The sequence below is a fragment of the Physeter macrocephalus genome, chromosome 20, assembly GCF_002837175.3.
Source record: "Physeter macrocephalus isolate SW-GA chromosome 20, ASM283717v5, whole genome shotgun sequence".
Classification (NCBI taxonomy): Eukaryota; Metazoa; Chordata; class Mammalia; order Artiodactyla; family Physeteridae; genus Physeter; species Physeter macrocephalus.
This window is the reverse complement of record NC_041233.1, coordinates 92713243-92737342: the sequence shown is the minus strand read 5'-3', so window position 1 is coordinate 92737342 and position 24100 is coordinate 92713243. Positions and strand designations below refer to the sequence as shown.

Sequence of the window (24100 nt, the reverse complement as noted above, 5' to 3'; positions counted from 1 at the left end):
GAGATGGCAAATTGGGCACTAAAATTTTCTTAGTAAAATGAACTTGATAATGACATCTCCCAGGGCTGTTATAAGAAACCCGTGGGTTAACACAGGTGGAAATGGGGAATGCTTTAAAAACTTGAAGCTTCCATCTGGAAACTTCTTGACACCGTGATACTATTTCCTCACTGTGTGCATTTGTAATGCAGTGACCTTGGAGGGTCTTTAGTTTGTTCTGTTTAAAGTTAATGGTTATTTTCAGATGCAGCTGGGAAGAGAAGTTGAAACTCTGACCTAGGTCTAGATCGTTTCCGTTTTTTAAATTATCTTCATCTGCTTAGGGCCTGACATTCTGACTTGATCAGGATGCACCAGGAGTTTTCTAATGAGGAAGATTGTCACTCACTGGACTCTGAAAAGCAGTACAAAGACAGGGAGAGTTTCTACCAAGCCACTGCCTTTGAGTCTTCTCTTGTACCTACTAAACAGGCACGCCAAGAATGAGCCCTCCAAAAAGACAAATGGCACATTTTTTGAAGTCCTGCTGGGAAGTAGAAACTGGTTCTATGTCTTTTCCAACTTCCTCTCAAAAAGAGGATTTCAGGGCTTCCCTGGTGGCGCAGTGGTTGAGAGTCCGCCTGCCGTTGCAGGGGACGGGGGTTCGTGCCGCGGTCCGGGAAGATCCCACATACTGCGGAGCGGCTGGGCCCGTGAGTCACGGCCGCTGAGCCCGCGCGTCTGGAGCCTGTGCTCCGCCACGGGAGAGGCCACAACAGTGAGAGGCCCGCGTACCGCAAAGAAAAAAAGAAAAAAAAAAAAAGAGGATTTCAGAGCAGGAAATGGCAGAAAAAAAATTCTGATAGATTGCCAGGTGGCACCATGGCAGGGGCTGTGCCTCTCAGAATGGCAGCCAAGCACTAAGCCCCTTAATTACATACACTGGATAAGCTTAGGCTGAGCAGAGAGGGAGAGCGTTGGAGAAGAAAGATGTACGGCTTTGTCTGTAGTCTAGAAATGAATCGGAGGTATATGGCAGAATTCTGCCACCTTCTGAAAATGAAATATAGCAGTATGCATGCCTCAGATTTGATTTTTGTAAGCATATTTTTAACTCTTAAATAGTTTGAATTAATAATGTCCAAAATACAGAATTAGTTACTTAGATTCTTACCACCATTCCTTAAGGTAGATATCGTCAACTCCATCTTAATAGGAGGAGGATATGATGCCTCAGGGAGGCTAAGGGACTAAAATTGTGCAAGTTCAGGTGGTGTCTGGCTGATGACACATGCTCTTTCCTCCTATTTAATACTGTGTCGTAGGATAAGGGTCTATACGCAGAAATTACGTAGACACAGGGAAGTTGTGTAGGGTGGTGTCGGGGCAGGAGGGAGTAATCAGTATCCAAGGAGGAGCACAGCTTCATTTCTTGTGGATTGATCGAGGAAAATATATTTCTTATTGCGTCAAAGTAGTAGGAATAAGGGCAAGTGGCCTTCATGGGAAACGGGGTGATGCACCAGGGCCAAGAAGTGGGAGGGGAGGTCCAGGAAAGGGTACAGATGAGTAGGGCCCTGCTGTTAGAAAGGGAACACGGTGCCAAATATAGAGCCTGTGTAAAGATCTGTAGCTTGGCTAGCTTGCTAGGGGAATTAAGAATTTTTAATTTAACTTTATTTTATTTTTTATAAGAGTACAGTTGGTTTACAATGTTGTGTTTCAGGTGTACAGCAGAGTGACTTAGTCATACATATATTCATTCTTTTTGAGATTCTTTTCTCATATAGGTTATCACAACAGAGTATTCCGTCAGTAGAGTTCCCTGTGCTATACAGCAGGTCCGTGTTGGTTATCTATCTTATATATAGTAGCGTGTGTAAGTCAATCCCAAGCTCCTGATGTATCCCCCGCCCCATGTTTCCCTTCTGGCAACCACAAGTTTGTTTTTAATATCTGTAAGTCTGTTTTCTGCTTTGCAAATAAGTTCATTTGTGTCATTTTTAAAAGTGAGATTCCGCATATGAGTGATATCATATTTGTCTTTATCTGACTTACTTCACTTAGTATGAAAATCTCTAGGTCCATCCATGTTGCTGCATATGGCATTATTTTGTTCTTTTTTATGGCTGAGGAATATTCTCCTGTATATAATTGAGGCAAATGTGGCTCTTGGAGACCCTGGGACATAGCACATGCTGAATTTCTTCCCTTGTGTTCTTCCCCCGTGCTGGATTCTTTCCCCAACCTTTCTCATCAGCTCCTAAGTTGAAATAGGCATCACTGGTTGGGTGCTTGCACGCGTGCACACCTGTGACCAGTTAGCAGCTCCTGGCTCTGCCTCCTTCAGGGAAAGTAAAGCCTCATTGTTGAGGCTGTGACAAATAGCCTCTTACAACCTCTGCCCCGTGTGGTTGCCCGGAGCCCAAGAAACACCACCATAGCTTCACCAGGGAACTCAAACACAGACAGTTTGCCCAGCATCTTGCCTTGGCAAGACAAGTCAGGTTTGCAGTCTACTAATTGGAACCCAGTTCCTTGTTTTTTTTCAGGAGGTGAGTTTTGCACTGTTTTTGGGTCTGTGTGGTTCACAGAGGTCCTGCAATACTTCCTCCTGATCACCTGGCCTGCTTTTGCCACTCTCAAGGACTTAACGGGAATATCGATGTATACTGAAGATGATACACATACATCAATGTCTGGTATTTATGTAATGTCACACTTAAATTATTAATTCATTCTTGACAGGGACAAATGTACAGTAAAATTTACCAATTGGGACTAATTGATAGAAAGGCCAATTATAAAGTGAAGTCTCTATTCACTGGAATCTGACTAGCAAGACCCCAATTCATCAATTGTTGAGTCTTCATGGGTAAGAGAATTCACAACTCTTAGGAAAATCAAGCTTTCAGGGACTTTTCCTCTCAGAAGTGATTTCTAGATTATTCTTTAGGGTCAATCTATGAGCAGCGCCTCTTTCTTTCACTGAACTCTGATCTTTCTCGGTAACCAGGCTTCATGAGGTGCTGTAAAACCCTGAGATGCCAAGAAAATAGATGAGTCTTGTATAATTCTAATTGACATGATTTCTGGCTAATTCTCACTGTCCCAGTGTGCCAAATGATGATCATAACAATAGCAAAAACAACACTGATTTCAATATCCTGAATACAATAATAAGCATTTTATGTGGTTTAAATTCTAGTTTTCACAACCACCGTAGGGAGGAAGTTCTAAGTTTACCCCTATTTTGCATATGAGAAAATGGAGGTTTAGGTGTTAAAGGTCTCACAGTGATATGGGGTTATGTGAATCCAGGCTCTCTGACTCCAGAGCTGATTAAGCTTAACCACTGCCAGAATCTTCAGGGCCTCTGACTCTTAGAAGGAAAAGGAGACTGAGAGGCAATGATTGCCTCCTCATCTGATTTGCATTGACAGAAGTTCAAGCATCTGAAGGATGTTGAGATAAGGTTATATTTAAATTTTATTCCAACTCTGAGATGCTATAATTCTAACCGGAAAACGCACCCGACCAGAACACCTCACCCCCATACAATCTCAACTATTATCTATGTACTACGGTAAGGCAAGTTACAAACATAAGGCATAAATTTAAAAGACATTTGATAACTTTCTCAATTCGTAACCATGCAAATAGAGTTGAATTCTCTGAATAGATTACTAAGTGGATTTACTTAGCCCTGATGTAGAATGGAGGCTTCTGAAGTCCTTGAAAGGTAGGCGTTTTTAAACTAGTTTCAACAGTTTCTTCCTCCAATCTTATTTAAATTTTTAAAATTTACTTGGCAAACTCTCCTGTTATAGAAAATTTAGAGGTGTATCTGTATAAAGTATCATCATTTCTAATTAGGGTATAAATTAGGGATACTCTACTGCAGAATGTGTATGTCTACTAAGTTATTGAATGTGAGAGCAGATTGCAGATGTGTTTGCACTGTATCTCAATTCACCATGTATTCTGAGGACTCGTTACTCAAAGACACACAGAAAAAATGAATAAGGGAAGGAAGTCTGTCTCTCCACATGTTAAAATATTAAAAGAGTAATCGGGCCTGAGGTCACTTCATTAGTTACCTGGCTGCATTAACCTTGGTTCTTAGAAAGTTTTACCATTAGCTATTTTTAAAAAAATAATTGAATTTACTAAGAACTTAAATTACATTTCTTCCCTTGCAGTTTATGTGGTAGGATTCTTATAATCTGACCAAGAGCCATTTCTTGAACTTTGGAGGGTATTACAATCTTTTTTTTAAATTTAATTTTTTTTTTTATACAGCAGGTTCTTTTTTGTGGGTGGGGGGATTTTTTTTTAATCATACAGAAAGTCACAAAAATTATAATCATCCTCATCAGTTCACTCAGTCCCATGTAAGCAGGTTCTTATTAGTTATCTATTTTATACATATCAGTGAATACATGTCAATCCCAATCTCCCACTTCATCCCACCACCAACACCCCCCAGGCCACTTTCCCCCCTTGGTGTCCATACGTTCTCTACATGTGTGTCTCTATTTCTGACTTGCAGACCGGTACATCTGTACCATTTTTCTAGATTCCACATATATACATTAATATATGGTATTTGTTTTTCCTCTTTCTGACTTGCTTCACTCTGTATGACAGTCACTAGGTCCATCCCCATCTCTACAAATGACCCAATTTTGCTCCTTTTTATGGCTGAGTAATATTCCATTGTATATATGTGCCACATCTTCTTTATCCATTTGTCTGTTGGTGGGCATTTAGGTATTACATTCTTGAGGAGAAACACTGGCAAATTATTTTAGTTTCTTTCTTACAGTGACTCATTTAAGGTGAGGACTGTCGACCTTTTTCTACCCTTTGTTGTCTTCCACTTCACAAACCTGGATGATTAAGAACTGTTTTTTTCTTAGTACCTGATTTTCCCCATATTTCCCTTTATCATTCAGGATAGAATAGCTTTCTAGAGCTGTTTGGAAATCATCCTTAGCAGATCATTATATCAGCTTTCATGACTCAAGAAGAAGAACGTATAAGGTTTGCAGCCTTACTGAGCCAGAGTCTTGTCCAGGTACCTGGGATTTGCCAGTGACCTAGAGACAGGTCCCTGCCTTTGTGTACCTGACATTCTAGTAGAGAAGCAGGGAATAGACTATGCTTTATAAATAAGAAAAGTGATCTAGACACTTAGAAGGTGAAAATACTACAGAAAAAGAAAAAGTCAGTCCATGAGGGAGTGAAGAGGGACATGGGTTTCAGGATTAAACAGGGTCATCACGGTTGGCCTCAGAGAAAAGGTGACGTCTGAGCCGATGTAAGGAAAGTGAGCTCTTGCTGCCATCTTGCGTCCCCGCGTGTGTGTGCCTTATCTCAGCTGGTCTGCCCGAGACCCCCTGAGCGCCAACCCTAGTCCCCCGCGTGGCCCCATTTCCACTCCAACAAGGTACAGAAAGGCTCTGGACACCGGCATGGGAGGAGGATGGGAACGGGGGAGGGAAGTGCCCGGAAGAAGCGAGACAGGGAGGGACAGGGCAGGAGAGGAAGGCGATGCTACGGACAGGCGCAGCCACTCAGGCTGACTCTCAGGGTCGAGGTCGGGCCAGGGGTGGCCGCCCTGGGGGCCAGGCAATGCCGTCTCTTGGCTCTTCTTCCACCTCTCTGCGGAACCCGAGGACAGGAGCCTCAGAGGAAAGAAACGATCATGCACCAGGAGAAACTCGCCAAACTGCAGGCACAAGTGCACGTGGGTGGGAAAGGAACTGCTCGCAGAAAGAAGGTGGTTCATAGAACAGCCACAGCAGAGGACAGAGAACTTCAGTTCTCTTTAAAGAAGTTAGGGGTGAACGATATCTCTGGTATTGAAGGGGTGCATATGTTCACAAGCCAAGGAACAGTGATCCACTTTAACAACCCTAAAGTTCAGGCATCTCTGGCAGCAAACGCTTTGACCCTCACAGGCCATGCTGAGACAAAGCAGCTGACGGAAATGCTACCCAGCATCTTAAACCAGCTTGGCGCAGGCAGTCTGACCAGTTTAAGGAGACTGGCTGAAGCTCTGCCCAGACAGTCTCTGGATGGAAGGGCACCACTCGCTACTGGAGAGGAGGAGGTTGATGAAGTTCCAGATCTTGTGGAGAATTCTGATGAGGCTTCCAAGAATGAAGCAAACAATTGAGTCAGCTTCTGGAGAGGATAAATCTTGAAGTTACTGGGAGCTGCTATTTTATATTGTGACTGCTTTTTAAAATGTTGTTTACGGATCTGATAAAATCTAGATCTCTAATATTTTTAAGCCCAAGCCCCTGGACACTGCAGTTCTTTTCAGTTTTTGCTTACATACAACTCATTCTTTGCCACTAATTAAGGTGAAGAAGCCTGGGAATAAAGTTTGAAACAAAGGTTAATAAAGTTCTTTGCCTAGTTTAAAAAAAAAAAAAAAAAAAAAGGGATAGTGAGATCATGACTCTTCTGTCTGGAAAAATGCCAAAGGTTCGTAATCTCGCTCAGACTCGAACTCAAAAGTCCAGGGACCTAAAAGGGCCTGCGTGTGTGCTGTCCCCATCCCTTCCTTATTCTCATCTCCTCCTCCTCTCTACCCTTTGCCACCTCCCCACCCTCCCCCATACACACCTTTCTCCACATTTGCTTCCTATGGTTTCTCTAGTATTAAAGGCACACTCTCACCTCAGGACCTTTGCATTTACTATTCCCTGTGCTTGAAATGTTGTTTCCTAAATATGCATTGCCTTCTTACCTCCTTTGCCATCCTAAGCCCTAAAAAAAAAAAAAAAAAGGGATAGTGAGATCATGACTCTTCTGTCTGGAAAAATGCCAAAGGTTCGTAATCTCGCTCAGACTCGAACTCAAAAGTCCAGGGACCTAAAAGGGCCTGCGTGTGTGCTGTCCCCATCCCTTCCTTATTCTCATCTCCTCCTCCTCTCTACCCTTTGCCACCTCCCCACCCTCCCCCATACACACCTTTCTCCACATTTGCTTCCTATGGTTTCTCTAGTATTAAAGGCACACTCTCACCTCAGGACCTTTGCATTTACTATTCCCTGTGCTTGAAATGTTGTTTCCTAAATATGCATTGCCTTCTTACCTCCTTTGCCATCCTAAGCCCTTCTAGCCACACTGTCGTCAATTGTAATTCCTTCTTTACCCAACAATCTCTTCCCTGCTCTATTTTTTCTACAGAACTTTGTCATCATCTAACATGCTATATATTTTTAAATATGTTGAAAATGTGTATATTGTCTGTCTCTCCCTGCCCTAAAAACGTCAACTACTTGAAGAGGAGGGATTTTGTCTCCTGATACTCAGTATTTCACTCCTAGCATGGTGCATGAAGCAGAGAAGGCATCAAAGAAATTGTCCTTGAGCCACTGGATGGTGGTGGGTATAATGGTTACTTACCTGTTAAATAGGTCCTTTTAAAACCTCTGAAAAGAGTTTGCTTTTTAAAACTAAATGATGCACGCAACTGGTCATTTTGTTTACATCATTCACAACATTTTTAAGCATTGCAAAAATACACTTCAACGGATTACGTAAAACTCCATTTGAGGAAATTGGAATCAATTGCTTATGATTACAAACACAAGCCACAAATCTATTGGTGAAAAGGGTGTGGGGGTAGGAAGAGCCTCCAAATTAAAGAAAGCAGATTGAATTAATTTGTCCAGTATTAATTTGTTCAGTATGGTGTTTCAATACAACCCTCATTCCCCACCTGTCCTTCAACCGGATCCATCATGCATCTCAGCAGACAGGTGACCTAAGAAGTGTAAGCCCCACTCAGGAAAGAATGGTTGAACAGTTCATGTGCAAAACTGAGGACCTGGAGTGCCGCTGTGCACCCCTCTCTCCATCATTAACATGCTGCAGACCCTTTTAGCTTCCCCTGCCATCACCTACCCACCTGCCAAGCTCTTACACAGTTAGGGAGTGAGCAAACGAGGGCTTTCGAGAGAAACCTTGAAGAGACATTATCGGAACACCAGAGTGATCCAGCTCTGCGTCACAGAGCAGGTGGAACTTGTTGCAACCAACCAGGAAGAGTCAAACCCGACATCCATCTCCAGGCTGGCTTGTGCACAGCATCCTGATCTGAGCAGATAAGCTCCCGTCGCTGGGAACAAGGTAGTGGTAGAAAATGGTCTTTTGGTTCTTGCATCCCTGACCTGCCAGATGCTACTAACCAAGTACAGCTTTCACCGTGCCTTTACTTAGTTTGAATGTAACATTTCTTTGGCTTTAAAAGTCTGAAAGTATTTTCTTCTTCTTTAGTGGCCATTCAAACACAAAGCGAAATCAACATTTTAACATTCAGATAAGCAAGGAGTTCGTTTACAGTTCGAGATTTGGAGGACACTGCTTTTGTGTGAGAATATTTGAAATTTCCACAAGTTATTGCACATTCATTCCTGGAGTTTTCATTGCAGAAAATTGCCAGAAGGATTGGATTTTGTCTTCTTCAGCTGGCAGAACAATTTTCCACCCGTCGCCCAAATATTTGATGAGAAGGATTATGTTGCCGGTTCTGAAAGTTTATACTGTGGATCCTTTGGAAGTGAGAAGGTCTAATGAAACTACTACCCTGATAACAGAGTCCAGCTTGCTAAAGCGTCTGTGAAGTTGTGGATGGATTTCTGATGGTTAGGGCAATTTCTGAAAGACTAGCTTCAATGATGCACGCACACGCTTGCCGGTTCTGAAAGTTTATACTGTGGATCCTTTGGAAGTGAGAAGGTCTAATGAAACTACTACCCTGATAACAGAGTCCAGCTTGCTAAAGCGTCTGTGAAGTTGTGGATGGATTTTTGATGGTTAGGGCAATTTCTGAAAGACTAGCTTCAATGATGCACACACACGCACACACACACTTGCTGCATGGCAAATGATGTTTTTCATTTTTTTTTGCTGTAACAATATTCTTGTATTCAGCAAAAACTCTTGTGTGGCCTTGCCAAAGATCTGAATTAATTGCCTGAAATTATTGTTGTTCATCTTCCTGGTAAATGGAACCAAAAAGAAGCACCGGTCCATGGGCGTAGATGAAATTGTCATTTGATTTCAGGTTCGAGTAATGTATTGTCTCCGTTGAGTTTTACACTCCTCTGTTGGTTAGGTATATTCAGCATAGTCAGTACAATCAGCAGAAACAGATTTCAAAATTCCATGCGTAATGGCAGCAACCTTTTAAGCTGTCAGAATAAATATAAAACTGTTTTTCCCTTGTTTCTTCAAACACTTTATGGACTTCATAAGTAATAATGCTGCTGTCAGAAGAATTTTTCTGGAGCATAGGTTTTACTGTGTCATGTCAGGACTCCACAGTTGCCACAGAGGGAAGGCTAAAATTCTTGGGCTGGCATTCCTGTCCCTGGATAATGAGGCTCTGACTTAGCTATTTTAACTTATTTTTCATTCTCCCATGTACCTTACAAGTAAGTGAAACTGAACTATTATTTCCTACGCATTCTTTGTAGATTTCCTAATCCCCATACTTTTGTTTGCGGCTGTTTCTCATCTTTATCAAATTCAAATGTTACCTACCCCTCATTACCTAACTCAAAATTCTACTCTCCCCAAAAAGCCTTCCAAAAACTATGCAGCTGGAGATGATATATTACTTTCTGAACTCAGACCACTTCATAGACATGGTTTATGAAATCTTTCCGTTTGTTTTTTATTCCCATCAGTTGCGTACAAATCTCGAATAAGATAGATTCCATCGTTAAAAGCATTTTGTTGCGTTGTTAACGTGAACATAATAGCCTTGCTCCAAACGGAATTGCGTGTTTCTCTTCTGAAAGTCTGCTCCGGTTTGTACTGGATGTTGGTACAGTTGACACTTGAATCACACAGGTTTGAACTGCGTGTGTCCACCTATACGCAGAATCTTTTTCGATATTAAATGCTGCAGTGCCACATGATCTGTGGTTGTCTGAGTTGGCAGATGTAGAAACTGCAGATACAGGGGCAGTGCTTCAGTGGGGGGGCAGACGCAAATTATACCTGGATTTTCGATTTCACAGAGAGTGGGTGCCCCTAGCCCCCATGTTCAGGGTTCAGCTGTACCTCTTACAGCTCATTAGTGTCTGCTGGCTGGTCATCATTTGGCATTTTGCAACCCCAACAGAGCTTCACCAATCTGCAAAAAGCCACTGTGTTGATCATAATCTTTCCCGTATGATGTTTTCAACTGATGGGAACAACAGCATTCACACCAGGAACACCCGAGACAGAACCGAAAAGCTGGTCGTAAATCAACCCTTCAGCTCTCTTCCTCCCTCGGTCTCTGCTTCCTCCTCCCTCTATCTGGGCACAAGTCCTTGAGGATACCTTTACTTTGTGCATCCCAAGAAGAGCTGTGCCATCCTGTGTAAGTGGTGGTGTGCAAGTGTATAAGGAGTCCCAGGTTGGACATGCCACGTCTTTTTTGAGTGTTAATTTTACTTGACAATATGAGGTCATTATTTTTTTGCTTTGGTTTTATTCACGAGATGTATTATAAAGTAAAACTCAAAATTTGGCTGAATTTTACGATGCATTAGATACCAGAGAGACGTCTTGTTCGTGGTCTGCTATTCTTTTTGCCAACACTCTTTTAGAGATCTACATTCATTCTTCTCTGCCAGCAGGATGATTTCAGTACAATAATTGAAAACTTTGATGTCATCTAGCCTCTTTAGTTGATTGATTTTTGTCCCCTCTCTTTGCCTTATTTTCTTTTTTAAAAAAATTTATTTTTTGTCTGTGTTGGGTCTTCGTTGCTGAGCTTGGGCTTTCTCTAGTTGCGGCGGGCGAGCTGGGATTCTTTTTGTTGCGGTGCGCGGGCTTCTCGTTGTGGAGCACGGGCTCTAGGTGTGCGGGCTTCAGTAGTTGTGGCTCGTGGGCTTAGCTGCTCCACGGCACGTGTATTTTTTTGCTTTGGTTTTATTCACGAGATGTATTATAAAGTAAAACTCAAAATTTGGCTGAATTTTACGATGCATTAGATACCAGAGAGACGTCTTGTTCGTGGTCTGCTATTCTTTTTGCCAACACTCTTTTAGAGATCTACATTCATTCTTCTCTGCCAGCAGGATGATTTCAGTACAATAATTGAAAACTTTGATGTCATCTAGCCTCTTTAGTTGATTGATTTTTGTCCCCTCTCTTTGCCTTATTTTCTTTTTTAAAAAAATTTATTTTTTGTCTGTGTTGGGTCTTCGTTGCTGAGCTTGGGCTTTCTCTAGTTGCGGCGGGCGAGCTGGGATTCTTTTTGTTGCGGTGCGCGGGCTTCTCTTGTTGTGGAGCACGGGCTCTAGGTGTGCGGGCTTCAGTAGTTGTGGCTCGTGGGCTTAGCTGCTCCACGGCACGTGGGATCTTCCCGGACCAGGGATCGAACCGCGTTGGCAGGTGGATTCTTAACCACTATGCCACCAGGGAAGTCCCTTTGCCTTATTTTCTAAGATTTTTTCTTTATTTCTCCCCCAAACCAACGATTCTGCCCCAACTTCATAAATGTGCCTACCTTTAACTTCTCTGTTTGAGGCAGCCAGAAGGCTAATAGAGCATCTAGATTGTCATGCAGTTTGGGTCAAAGAATTTGGGACCCAGATTTATGGATGGAAAAGAGTGGAAAGGGTAAGACCTGGTTCTTGCTGGTGTCATGGCAGTTCTGTAATAAAGCAGATCTTAACATGGGGGACAATAGGCGATTTTTTGGTTTCCATTCTCTTTTAAAGAGTGGGGGAAGTCAGATTGGGAAGGTACACTTGTTTGTGTGTGGATCTGTGCTTCTCTACAGCTGGGAGAGATTAAGAGAGGGGCTACCATCCGCTGAATTTTAACCTAGGGTCCTAGGATGCTGTAGATTTGTAGAGCAATTGGGGGTATGCACTACTTTCCACAGTTCACAAAGCATAATGAAAAGTGTGCCTTTACTCACAATGCTTTTTTCTGCTTTTGGCTGGAACTTTTGAAATTTGGTAGAATTATATTGGTAATGATGGATTAATCAGAGAGTCTGACTGTTGTCGTCTCTTGAGAATTTTTAAAAATACAGAAAAAACAAACACTTGTATACCCATCTTTCACCCTGCTGTTTCTTAATTATTTATTAATCATAAGTAGTATTATTTTCCATATCCGCTTGATAGATTTTTAACACGAGAAATAAGTAGTACAGATAAAATTGAAGTGCTTTTTCTTCCAAACCCCTTTCTGTCTTCTTTCCCTTCACCATCTTCCCAAGAGCAGCTTCTCTCAATAATTTAATAGCCTTCTATTTTATTTTCATATTTTAGCATACATTTATATACTTGTGAGTACATAATTTTCATTGCATTGCCTTATGACTATAATTTATAAAAATTTACAGAAATGGAATCCTACAGAATATAGCCTTCTGTAACATGTTTCATTCTTTTTTCCTCTCATGTAACATAAATTGAGATTTATCCATGTTGGTAGATCGATTATGGTCCCTGCTGACTACAGTATAGTAGTTTATTCCATGAATACGCCTTACTTGATTGGTTCTACTCTCATTAGATATATTTTATTTTTTCTCTAGAAAGCATCTAGAACATACTTAATGTGTGCTTATCTGGGCTCGTGTCCTGATGGAAATTTCTATATTTCTTTAATTACTACAAAGCAGTGGGGGAAATTATTTAACAAATGTCGTTTGCTAGGCAGAATCCTTTAAATCGTGGACTCCAAAGGAAGAACTAGTCAAAGGATTTGGATGCCATTGATGTAATGCACCTCTCTGCCCGTGAACAGGGCTCAATTTAAGTCCTCTTACAAATTTTCTCTCTACTCTACCCTTTGAAAAAATACCAGAGTATGGGTCCGCAAATCCCTTTGGTTACATATTTTAGTTTCTCCGAACACTAGAGTTCAGAAGTTTGTCGTAGCATTTGACCTAAATTCCAATTCCTACTTCTGTCATTGAAGCCCCATTGCCTCTTGGTTTCTCCAGAAGTACTGAAGAACGGGTACTTAACTCCAGTCTTAAAATAACCCTTTCTATCCCAATATGCTGATTTGAAGTTCTTTTTTCCCTTAGCCTGCAGGAATGTGGTCTCTTTAAATCCTTCTCCTAGGATTTCTTCCCCTAGATCATTTGGGTAGTTCTAATGCAGACCTTTTTTAGATTTATTTATATCTTTAGTTTTATAGTGCTTAAAGCTAAAAAAAAAAAAAAAAATAAAGATCTTACGATGGCTTTGAACAGGGCTGATAGGATCACCTCATAGCTTTTATATGTGATTCTGTGTTTATACTTATGTATACATGTATATGTATTTGTCTCCTTATTCAGGAAATGATATATTGTGTTCCTTCTGCTTAGCAAGCCTTACACATTTACAACACACATATACTCACACTCACACACCCACACCCACACTCTCATAGTACTGCATGGCTAGATTATACTTAGCATGTGGCCTATTAGGTTGGCCAGTTATGCCTTTTGATAAGTTGCACAAAGACAGTTGTTACAGTTTTTACTATTTAGGCATTTTAGTTGATTAAAAAAAAAAGTGGGGGGGGGGGGGTGACTAGAGCATGCCAGAAAATGTGTAAAGAAAATTCATAGCAGGATTGTTTTCAATAGCAAAACAAAACAAAGTAAAATGGCCATTAACAGGAGAATGGATAAGTAAATCATGATGTAGTCACACAATAGGATACTTCAATGAAATGTATGAACCTCAACCACATACGTTGGCAACGATGAATTTTAAAAACAATGTGGAGGGCAAAAAGCAATCAGAAGAATAAGAATGGCCAATAAACATATGAAAAGTGGCCAGCAGCATTAGCCATTAGGGAACTACACATCACAACCATGAGAAACTACTTCATATTAACAATAGGATGCCTGTATTCAAAAAGAAAGATAATAACAAAGCTGTATTCAATAACAAAGATACTAAGAATAAGAGGATATGGAGAAGTTTGAATCTTTCTACGTTGTTGGTAGAAACGTAAAATTATACAGCCATTGTGGAAAAGAGTTGGTGGTTCAGAGTTAAGCGTAGGGTAACCATACAACCCACCAATTTTACTCCTAGATATACCTGAAAGAAATGAGAACCTATGTCCATGCAAAATCTTGTTTATAAATGTCCATAGCAACATTATTTACAGTATGAAAATGTCCCAGATATCCATCAACTGACGAATGGATAAACTATGGTTTATCCATGCAATGGAATATTCCTTGATAATAAGGAAGGAAGTCTAGAGATACGCTACATGGATGAACCTTCCACACAACACAGACGATCACATACTGTATAATTCAATTTATGTAAAATGTCCAGAATAGGCAAATTTAGAGAGAGAAAAATTGGATTAATGATTGCCAAGAGCTGGGGTCAGGGGAAGAGGAGGAGTAGCTGTTAGTGCGTACAAGATTTCTTTTGCGGGGGGGGGGGTGATAAAAATAGTTCAAACTTAGATTGTAGTGATAGTTACACAAATCTGTGATTTTACTGAGACCACTGAATTGTATACTTCAAAGTGGTGGATTTTGTGGAAGGGGAATTCTATCTCAAAGATTTTTTTTTAATCATAAGAATGAGTGTACTCTTCCAATTTTTATAAAGTTCGAAACCAATCAACTAAACAATGTGTTGTCTAGGGTTGTGTACCCATATGGTAAAAACATAAACAGAAAGGGGGAGATTATCTGAAAAAAGAAAAGGAGGAAAAACCAACAGCACAGAATGGTGGCTGTTAGCACTGAGTTTCAGATGGTATCACGGCAGAAAATTACAGAGCCATGGTGTTGGGAATATTCTGTTTTCTTAGGTTGAATAGTGTGTTCCTTTTACTGTCATGCTTCATTTCTGATGTTTACATATATTGTTTTAATCAGTGTGTATTACTAAAAATTGTATCTGCATCAAGTACTTTATAGTAAAGTTCTGAATGCATCCTTCTCTGCCTTATGAAGGACCTATATTGTTCCACTAATGTAACGCGTGCTCTGTTTATACTGTTTCCATTCCCTCAAAGAGACTAGTAGGGAGGGCCTGTGGGTGGGCATCCAGTAGAGGTGGCCCATTGCTTAGCTGGCACATTAATGAGCTTTTGTTGTACAAATCTGAATTGTTATCTATTAGAAAATGGAGGGAATGCAAGTTTTTTTTTTCCTAGAAGTCAGTTTTGTTGTTTTGCCCTTTAAGAAGGAATAGGCAGAGGAGGAATAGGTGAGGGTAAGAAGTGAGAGAAAAATGACAAAATTACATGGGGGAGTAGACAAGTTATTTTCATGAAAATGGAAATCTGATACCCAATTTAAATTGTTTTCCTGAAATTTAAATGCCATCCAGCTCTGGGGACATTAATATAATCCTGCTGTCTAACAAAGACTTTGTGTAAGTAAACTTCATTGAGCATTTATTTTCAATGTTTTGGTGGTTTTTTATTGATACAGTTTACATATAACATTATATTTCAGTTGTACAACTTAATAACTTTATATTTGTATCTATTGCAAAATGATCACCATAAGTCTAGTTAACATCCATCACCATCATAGTTAGAAATATTTTTTCTGGTGATGAGAACTTTTAAGGTTTGCTCTCAGCAACTTGGAAATGTGCAATGCAGTGTCATTAACTGTAGTCACCATGTGGTACATTACATCCCCAGTGTTTATAAGTAGAAGTTTGTACCTTTTGACCCCATGCATCCATTTCACCCATCTTCGACCTCCTGCCTCTGGCAAACCCCAATCTATTCTCTGTATCTGTGAGCTCAGTTTTTTGTTTGTTTGCTTTGGTTTTTAGATTCAGCATACAAGGGAGATCCTAGAGTATTTGTCTTTCTCTGTCTGACTTATTTTCACTTAGCATAATACCCTTAAATTTCATCCATGTTGTCATAAATGGCAAGATATTCTTCTCCGTTTTGGCTGAATAATATTCCATTGTATATGTATATGCCACATTTTCTTTGTCTATCTGGCTATCGATGGACACTTAGGTTGTTTTCATATATTGGCTATTTTAAATAATGCTTTAATGAAAAACATATTTTTTTGAGTTAGTGTTTTTGTTCTCTTCTGATAAATACCCAGATATTGCTGGATCTATTTTAAATTTTTGAGAAAACTCCATACTGTTTTCCATAGTGGCTGCACCAATTTACATTCCCACCAACAGTGCACAAGAGTTCCCTTTTCTCCACACCCTCAACACTGGTTATTTGCTATCTTTTTGATGATAGCCATTCTAACAGGCATGAGGTGATCTCTCATTGTGGTTTTGATTTGCATTTCCCTGATTAGTGATGAGCACCTTGTCATGTTCCTGTTGGTCATCTCTATGTCTTCTTTGTAAAAATGTCTATTCAGGTCCTCTGCCCATTTTAAATAGGAATTTTGTTTTTTGCTATTGAGTTGTATGAGTTCTTCGTATATCTTGAATATTAGCCCTTTATCAGATATATGATTTGCAAGTATTTTCTCATTTGGTAGGTTGCCTTTTCATTTTGTTGAGGGTATCTTTTGCTATGCAGATTTCCATGATTTCTTAAAAAAGAAAAAAAGCTATGTTTTAGGACTGATTATGTCAAGAGGAATGGCATCAATGACGTAAAGATTTAGCTGATAAACTGATTTAGGGAGGGGGGGAGAAAGAGCTAAGAAAATGCTCCGTCTCCCCGACTTCTCCCGTAGGTTCCTTACAGATATTAGCAACAGTTGATCTTAATTTGTGATTTCCAACCCCACGAATGCACTCAGTTTGGTAGGTGAGAAGCTCGTTTGAAATCCCTTTTGAATCTTAAAAAATAGTAGTATATCCCTGGGTTACCTGATTATTCTTCCATCTGAAACATCCCTACTGACCTCTTTTATACGTCTTTCTGTTTTTATACGCCCCCTTTTCAAAACTGTAAAAGTTACGTGACATTTTTAGTGGCTGCTCTAAGGTTGTGACACACTTATCTAAATTGTATCTCATCAGCACCTTAATGAACAAACTCTTTATTAACCCAGCCTTAATCAAAATGTTTTTAAAAATTAGAGCAGTGATCAACCATCAGGTTTTGTGTGCTTAGCTCAGATGTTAAAACTTCAGATCCCCCGAGGAACAAGTCACATGATTGTTGGCGTATCCAAAGTCTTAAATCCATTCTCCATGTTCCCCATCCCCCAAGACACCGTACCCAACACCCCCACTAACACTAATATCCTCATATAATATCTGCTAATTCTGATTAACGTTTTTAAATGTTTACTTTGTTCTGTGGCTAGTTTGGGAATAAATTCTGTGACAGTGCTCTAGCTAACTGGCATGGTACTTGGATGCCTACAATCAGATTCAAGGAATCACTTTTCTAATGAGTTTTGCACCACTTGGCAATAATCTGATCCAAACTCAATTCTCCTAGTCTTTGATGAGCTCTCATGTGGAGCCAACTCTAAATTCCCTCAAAGAGAGACGTTTCACTTGCCCTTTTTCTGATCAGTGGAGCCCTCACAGAACTCCAAGAGTTTTCGAAGTTGATTTCAGTGAGCACCACGATTGCAACCAATTCCTAAAATGCCTTTGGGATATTTTTACCCTGCAAGCTGTTTATGCAAAGAGAGGAAGTTTCAACTAGAAGGAATGAAATAGTTTAAGGCATCTTTGGGTTTAAATGTCAGATTTTTTCACTTGAATCTCAGTATTCCATGGTAGAAAGAACTCTGTTTCTTAAGAGAGGTGTTTCCAGTCCCCTAATCTTGACTCTGCCATTAACTAGATGAGTAAACTTGGACAAGTTACTTAGATTCCACGATTGGCACTTTTCTTGTCTGTAAAATGAGTTAAAATGGATGATTTCTAGAATGCCTTCTAGCATTAACATGCAGTGTTCACGAAGATAGATTTAGACCACTCTGCCCCTTTCTGCTTTTTCTATAACAAAGACACCCCAACTATCCATCTAAAGTTTTTTTCTTAAGGATATGTGTTTTCAAAAACACAGCATAGGGCTTCCCTGGTGGCGCAGTGGTTGAGAGTCCGCCTGCCGATGCAGGGGACGCGGGTTCGCGCAGAGGCCACAGCAGTGAGAGGCCCGCGTACCACAAAAAAAAAAAAAAACACCACCAACAACAAAAAACACAGCATGATGTTGATTTTTTTCCTTTGCTCTAAATACTTACAGAAACCTGGTTAAGAGCATTTACCAAGTAATGATTCTTTGCTGTCTACCAGCTTATCATAGTAAAGTATATTAAACAGATCTAGAAAGAGTTCCTTCTTTATCTACTTTTGTGATTTAAGACCTATTTTTACTCATAATCACAATGGCATCGTTGTTTTGGCTTATCTAGAACATTAATTCACACTCAAGAAAAGCAACTATGAAGAATATATCTCATCTGTGTCAATAGATAATTATGTATCAGTAGATGATTTTTAAGAACTGACAGATCTGATTATTGGAGGGTCCCATGGATAAAATCAAGTTGGAGTTTCAGAGCAACTTAAAATTCCTTTTGGAACTTCTAAAATTAAGAATGTACTCTTTCAGCTCTTTAACTTGTTTTAATTGGGCAGAAAGGCAATGTGTTACTTCCAAAGTTTTTAGTCATAGTAAAATCCAGTTCAGCTATTAAAAAAGAAAATCTTTTCTCTCCTGCCCTAGAATGTTCATAGAGTCTACAAATATGGTCTTATTTTGTGTGTGTCCCAAATATAAGTGGCATAATTATCTCCATATTTGGCTCTTTAAACATTACATTCTTCTGTGAATCACTGCAGCGTGACAATGCCCCAGCCATGAGATAGTTGCCTGTGAGATAAAGGGAAAAAGCACGATTCTGTTCTAGTAGTTTTACCTTTAAGTCTATTGTTGTCATTTGAGAACATTGCTTTGATGTATAATTAATCTCACTGAAATCTAGTGTCTTCCACTAACTAATAGAAAACCCATAATCTGCATTGGCGGCAAGCCCAGACCTTCAACCAAACCTGGGGTCCACATTGATCTTGAAGGTTGGTGTTCTCTGCAGTCATAGGGAGAGCAGTACATTCTTCAGAAAGCAGCTCCTTGAGTCCTTGGACACCAGAGTTATAATAAGAGTGGGAACTTGTCTCATCCATCTCGCCGTGTTCTGTAACGCAAGACACGGCCTCGGAAGCATTTATTACTTTGGAAGCCTAGTGGACTCCTAGGGAGAGGAATACGCCACCTGAGTTGTCGAGCTTGTCACAGCTGTTTCATCTGGGATTTGTGTGGGGTAGGATGGGGACCTCAGGGTGGAAGGTGAGATGAGTGAGTTATTTTGGTTTTTTGGAATGTTAACATCTTAATCTCTGCAGAATTGTTTCTAAGAATTTTAAATGTTGAGAGATGAAGAATTTATTTTGTCTTCTCATATGAAGAAGATATTTCTACTTTCTGCCATGCAGGAAATGGGAATTAACCAGGAAAGATAAATGCTTACCTTAAATATGTTGATATTTTACTGAGTACTCAAATGTCCCTCCCCCATTTTTTTAATGACCTGTGAATGCCCAGTTTGCTCCAGTTAAGTGTTTGCATGTTGTGATATATCTCATCTTTCATTACGCTCCGTGTCTGCCTCCGTCCTATAACCATGTGGCCAGGCACACTAGCTTTCTCTCTGGCTCGGTCTGCAGTCTGAAGAGTAATTCATTACTTTTATTCATCATCGGTCAAAACTTTGTGTGCCTTCAATTTCATCACAGTTTATTCTGGGTTTCTCTTTGTAATGGGAAGTCACTTGGAGAAAAACTTAAAGAAATAAGAAACACCTTGTAAATTGCACTCTGAGACCTTGAGTAGTAAACAATTGTAGGCTCCTTGGTTACTTTTTTTTTCTCTTTGTTCCAAATTGAGACTTAGGATCTTCTCTTTTCCCTTTAAGGACCTCCAGAGCTATTCTGTTGTCTTGCCAGTGGCGTTGCATAGAGCAGATGACCAAGGAGGTGGTGTTTTGATTTGAATCCCTCCTATGTGGTGATAATCACTGCACTGCAGTGGCTCCTTCCCAAAAGATGGACAACATCCAGTGCGGTTTACTGGATTTCTGGAATCAACTAGTCATTTTTAGAGTTGACATTATCATCCATTCAGTGGAAAGAATCATTTCCATGTAGGTTTCATGATGCCACATTCCACACCTCTAAAACATACACAACCCCCCCACTAATCCAAATAACTTTATATACTTCTAATTCTAAAAATTAGCATTTAAAAACATTTTGCTCTGAGACTTGGTCAGATTTGCTTTTTCAGTTTTGCATCCTAGGAATTATATATTAGTGATGAAACGGTACCATAGCACTTACCTAGGGTTTCTTCCAATGAGCAGCTTGTAATGTTCTTGTTAGCTTCCTCCGGCGTTTCTGTATTTTGTGTACATCATACTGTCAACTTTAAGCACTGTCTTAACGCTGATTTTTAATGTCTTTACATTGCTGTCTTCAGATAGAGGTACTAAGTGTGCTTTATTTCTGTTTTGCAGTTATGATGTTGAATCCTAACCCTAATCGACTGTAAACACCTTTGGCCTCCTGTTTGAGAGCCTTTGGGTTGATGGTGCTAGATTTTTTTTTTATTGAAGTATAGTTGATTTACAATGTTGTGTTAATTTCTGCTGTACAGCAAAGTGATTCAGTTATACATACGTATACATTCTTTTTCACGTCCTTTTCCATTATGGTTTGTCGCAGGATGTAGAATATAGTTCCCTGTGCTATACAGTAGGACCTTGTTGTTTATCCATCCTACATATAATAGTTTGCATCTGCTAACCCCAAACTCCCACTCCACCCCTCTGCCATCTCCCCTTCCCTTTGGCAACCAGAAGTCTGTTCTCCATGTCTGTGAGCTTGTTTTAATGTATGTTAGGGCTACAAAAAAGATAGATATAGGAGGAAAAAAATGATAGTGCAGTGATGTTATTGACCAGGGTTCTTGGCCCTCTTTAATCTATAGAAACTGATCAGAAGCCAGACAAGAAATTCAGGCAATGCCTATTGAGGCTTCTGCTGTAGCAGCGGGGGGAGTGAAAACAAGCAACAGGTTCCCTTGCTCCGTCCCTGAGAGCGGAGCAAGCTGGTTCCTTATATGGGGTGAGGGTAGGGATGTATCCAGGCGTCAGGCCAGAGGAGTGGCTTAAGTGGCTTGCCCACCCCTTTGGGGGTGTTCAGTGCAGGAGGCATGCACAGTACACTGCTTTTGCTACAGACACCCTGTTTTTGCTCCTGGCTCTTCAGAAGTGGTAGTTGGGTTTTTGGTCTTTTTGTATCTGGTTGTCTATGGTTTGCCCCAACTGTGCATATGCACACAGTTATTTTCAGTCCCTTAGAGTTTCTTTGTATTTTGATGCTAGCGGAGATATTTGTCCAGGTGCAAGCACTGCAGCAAAGGGTCCTGGGTCCCAGCCTGTCTCAACATATCAATACCCATTCTTTCCTCTCCCTTCCCATCCCAACTTACCTAACAAGCACATTGTGTTCCGCTCTGGACTGCCCACTGCTGCTCTGGGGGTCACCTCTAAATGTTGGGGAATGTCTCATTCCTTCTAGAGCACATGGCCGCATTTAATTGATGGTTTAATATCTGCCGCCAAAGTACCAACTCTAGTGTTGGTTGCTTCTTTTAGTTTTAAAACTTGTTCCATAGTAGCACAGGTAATTTCTCCTCTCCTCGCCCAGACCCTAGGTACCAAGAAAGCTAAGTGCTTGCTGTATATAGGCTATAGGTACCTACAAGCTATCAACTTACTGATGACAAACAGCAAACAGGAACGGCCTAACAATATTCACATGATTGATTCATATTCATTTATACATGGAGGAGGATGCTGAGACAGCTAAATTAAATCACATAAAGCAATTAAACTTCTCTGTTAGAGTGTTCTTTTTCTCCCATTCTTCTTGCTGACAGTATGCATACCAGGCTTCACCCTAGTGCAATTAAGCTGATTAGGTAATACTAAGCTGCTCAAGTATGTAGTAGGCTTTTTTGTTGTTGCTTTTTTTCCCCCTGAAATACCTTAAGTCAAATGCCAGATTCTCAAGGTACAACTTCAGGTCTTCAAACGATGTACGTAAAGCTCTTGTCCAAACACATTCCAGCAAAGATGAGTGAGCTTCATCTTCCAAGAACATCCAGGTCCCCAGTACTGGCCACTGGGTTTCGATCTTAGATATAGCGTTGTAAGGAAAAGGTATGTAAAATTTTCAGGCATTTCTTGAAGTGCTGCTGAATAGACTGGGCTCTTGCTCTGACAGTTTCTTCTTCGCAAACAAAATAATCTACAGGATGAAAATCTACTACTTTTTCATCCTCTGCCCATCCATCCATCCCTTAGTTTACGTTTAATAATTATAGTAATGTGCTAACAATAATTCATTATTTATTCATTGCCTAATATGCCATATAATGTCCTAATCGGCTTATAATACTATATTATTCTCTTTCTACATGAAATAATATGAAGGATAAAGTAGCTTAGAGTTAGATTCAAATCCAGGTTTTCTTACTAATGAATTATATGATCTTAGGCCAGATATTTAACTCCAAAGCCCACATCAGTTTCCTTGCATCATGCTGTCTGTCCCTGGATAAAAGTTACCAGGAGGAACAATATTTTGTGCTTCAATACAACTTGGTTTAAATCCGTTTCCGACAGTGTCTAGCAGCTTGTATAAGGAGGATGAAAAAAGTAAGCCCCCTCTGTTGTACAAGTTCCACCTCCCAATCAGATAACTGTCACATCAAATCAGAATACAGCTTCTCTTGTTGGTCACTAGTGCCTTGTGGTGTACTGTCAGTCTTTGCCGAATCCCATATCCCAGCAGGCTCAACTAAATCTGTGTATTAGGAAAAATAACAAAGGAATTAAAGGCTTTTACATGAGCATCAAAATTTCATCCTCCTATCAGCGTCTTAGGTGATTTCCAGAAGAAGGACTTTGTTGTGCAAAGAAGGTCATCTCATTAAGAAATGGAAGACAAATCCTCTTCCTTTGGCGATTCTTTATGAATCTCGCACGTAAAGTACTGATTTTTTTTTTTTAAAGATGTCAGTTTTTTTCCTGCATAAGACCTTTTTTTTTGGTCTAGAGCTAGCCATTCTTGTCATTGTTGTTGATTTTGGAATAGTGAAACTGATCTCTTGACTGCTGTAACTCCAAATTGGAGATGAATAAAGGAATTAATCGATTGGAGGAAATAACATAAAAAGTGAGGTGTTATTGGCATTGCTTAGCACTTGATACTAAAACAATAGAAGCTATACATTTTTTAGATTCAAGTTGTTTTACTTTTAGAGATTATACAGTTAAACTTCCTAAAAATCTATAAACATAAAAGGGTAAAAAAATGAATATGCAATTCATAAAAGTAAATGAAAATAGTTGAATATTCTTTAATAGTCAAGTTTGCTAGTAATCAAAAAGTACATTTTTAAACAATATTTGTTTTACCCATCAATTAACAGATATCCCCCAAACACGTTTTGCTGGTGAGGATGAAGAAAATCGGTAAACTCCTATAATGCTGGTGGTAATGTCAGTTTGCATTGTCCTTTTGAAAATAAATTTAGTCACACGTGATATGCACTTAGTACGTATTTATTGCAAAGATAATGGTCAAAAGTTTCATCACAGTTTCATTTATCTATGTAATTATTTATTTAGAATATCACACTCTTTGCCTTCATGGAACTTAAAATCTAGAGGAAGGTGCACTGATATATATGAAAAACTATGTATTAGTACAAAGCATTATGGAAGGACAAAGAAAAGGAAGGTAACCCAGAATTTTTGTTGTTCCAGAAGGGCTTCATATATGATGTGCCCACTGAGCTGAACCCTGAGGATAAGAACAGGCTATTAAGCAAAAGAGGGCCCAAACAGTACTTTGGACAGAGGGGAAAACTTGGATGCCAGTCCCAGATGAAGAGCATTTGACCCCTGAAAGTACTGAGCAATAGTCCCTCTAGCCTCTTTGCAGTGAAGTGATTTGGCATGAAGCTAGAGACGTAAGCACAGACCAGATCGTGAAAGGTCTTGCTTGAAAGCCATGTCAGAAAATAGGAATCTTATCCAAAGGATTGGAGGGTTTTTGTTTGT

At 39.9% G+C, this 24100-nt stretch overlaps 1 protein-coding gene and 1 pseudogene across 2 annotated transcripts in view; both read left to right on the top strand.

The window, feature by feature from the left end:
* The window catches only part of UNC5D (unc-5 netrin receptor D), a 634719-nt gene that overhangs the window by 302949 nt on the left and 307670 nt on the right, over nt 1-24100 (top strand). The window lies entirely within an intron of this gene.
* LOC102981592 (transcription factor BTF3-like) lies at nt 5536-6163 on the top strand (annotated as a pseudogene).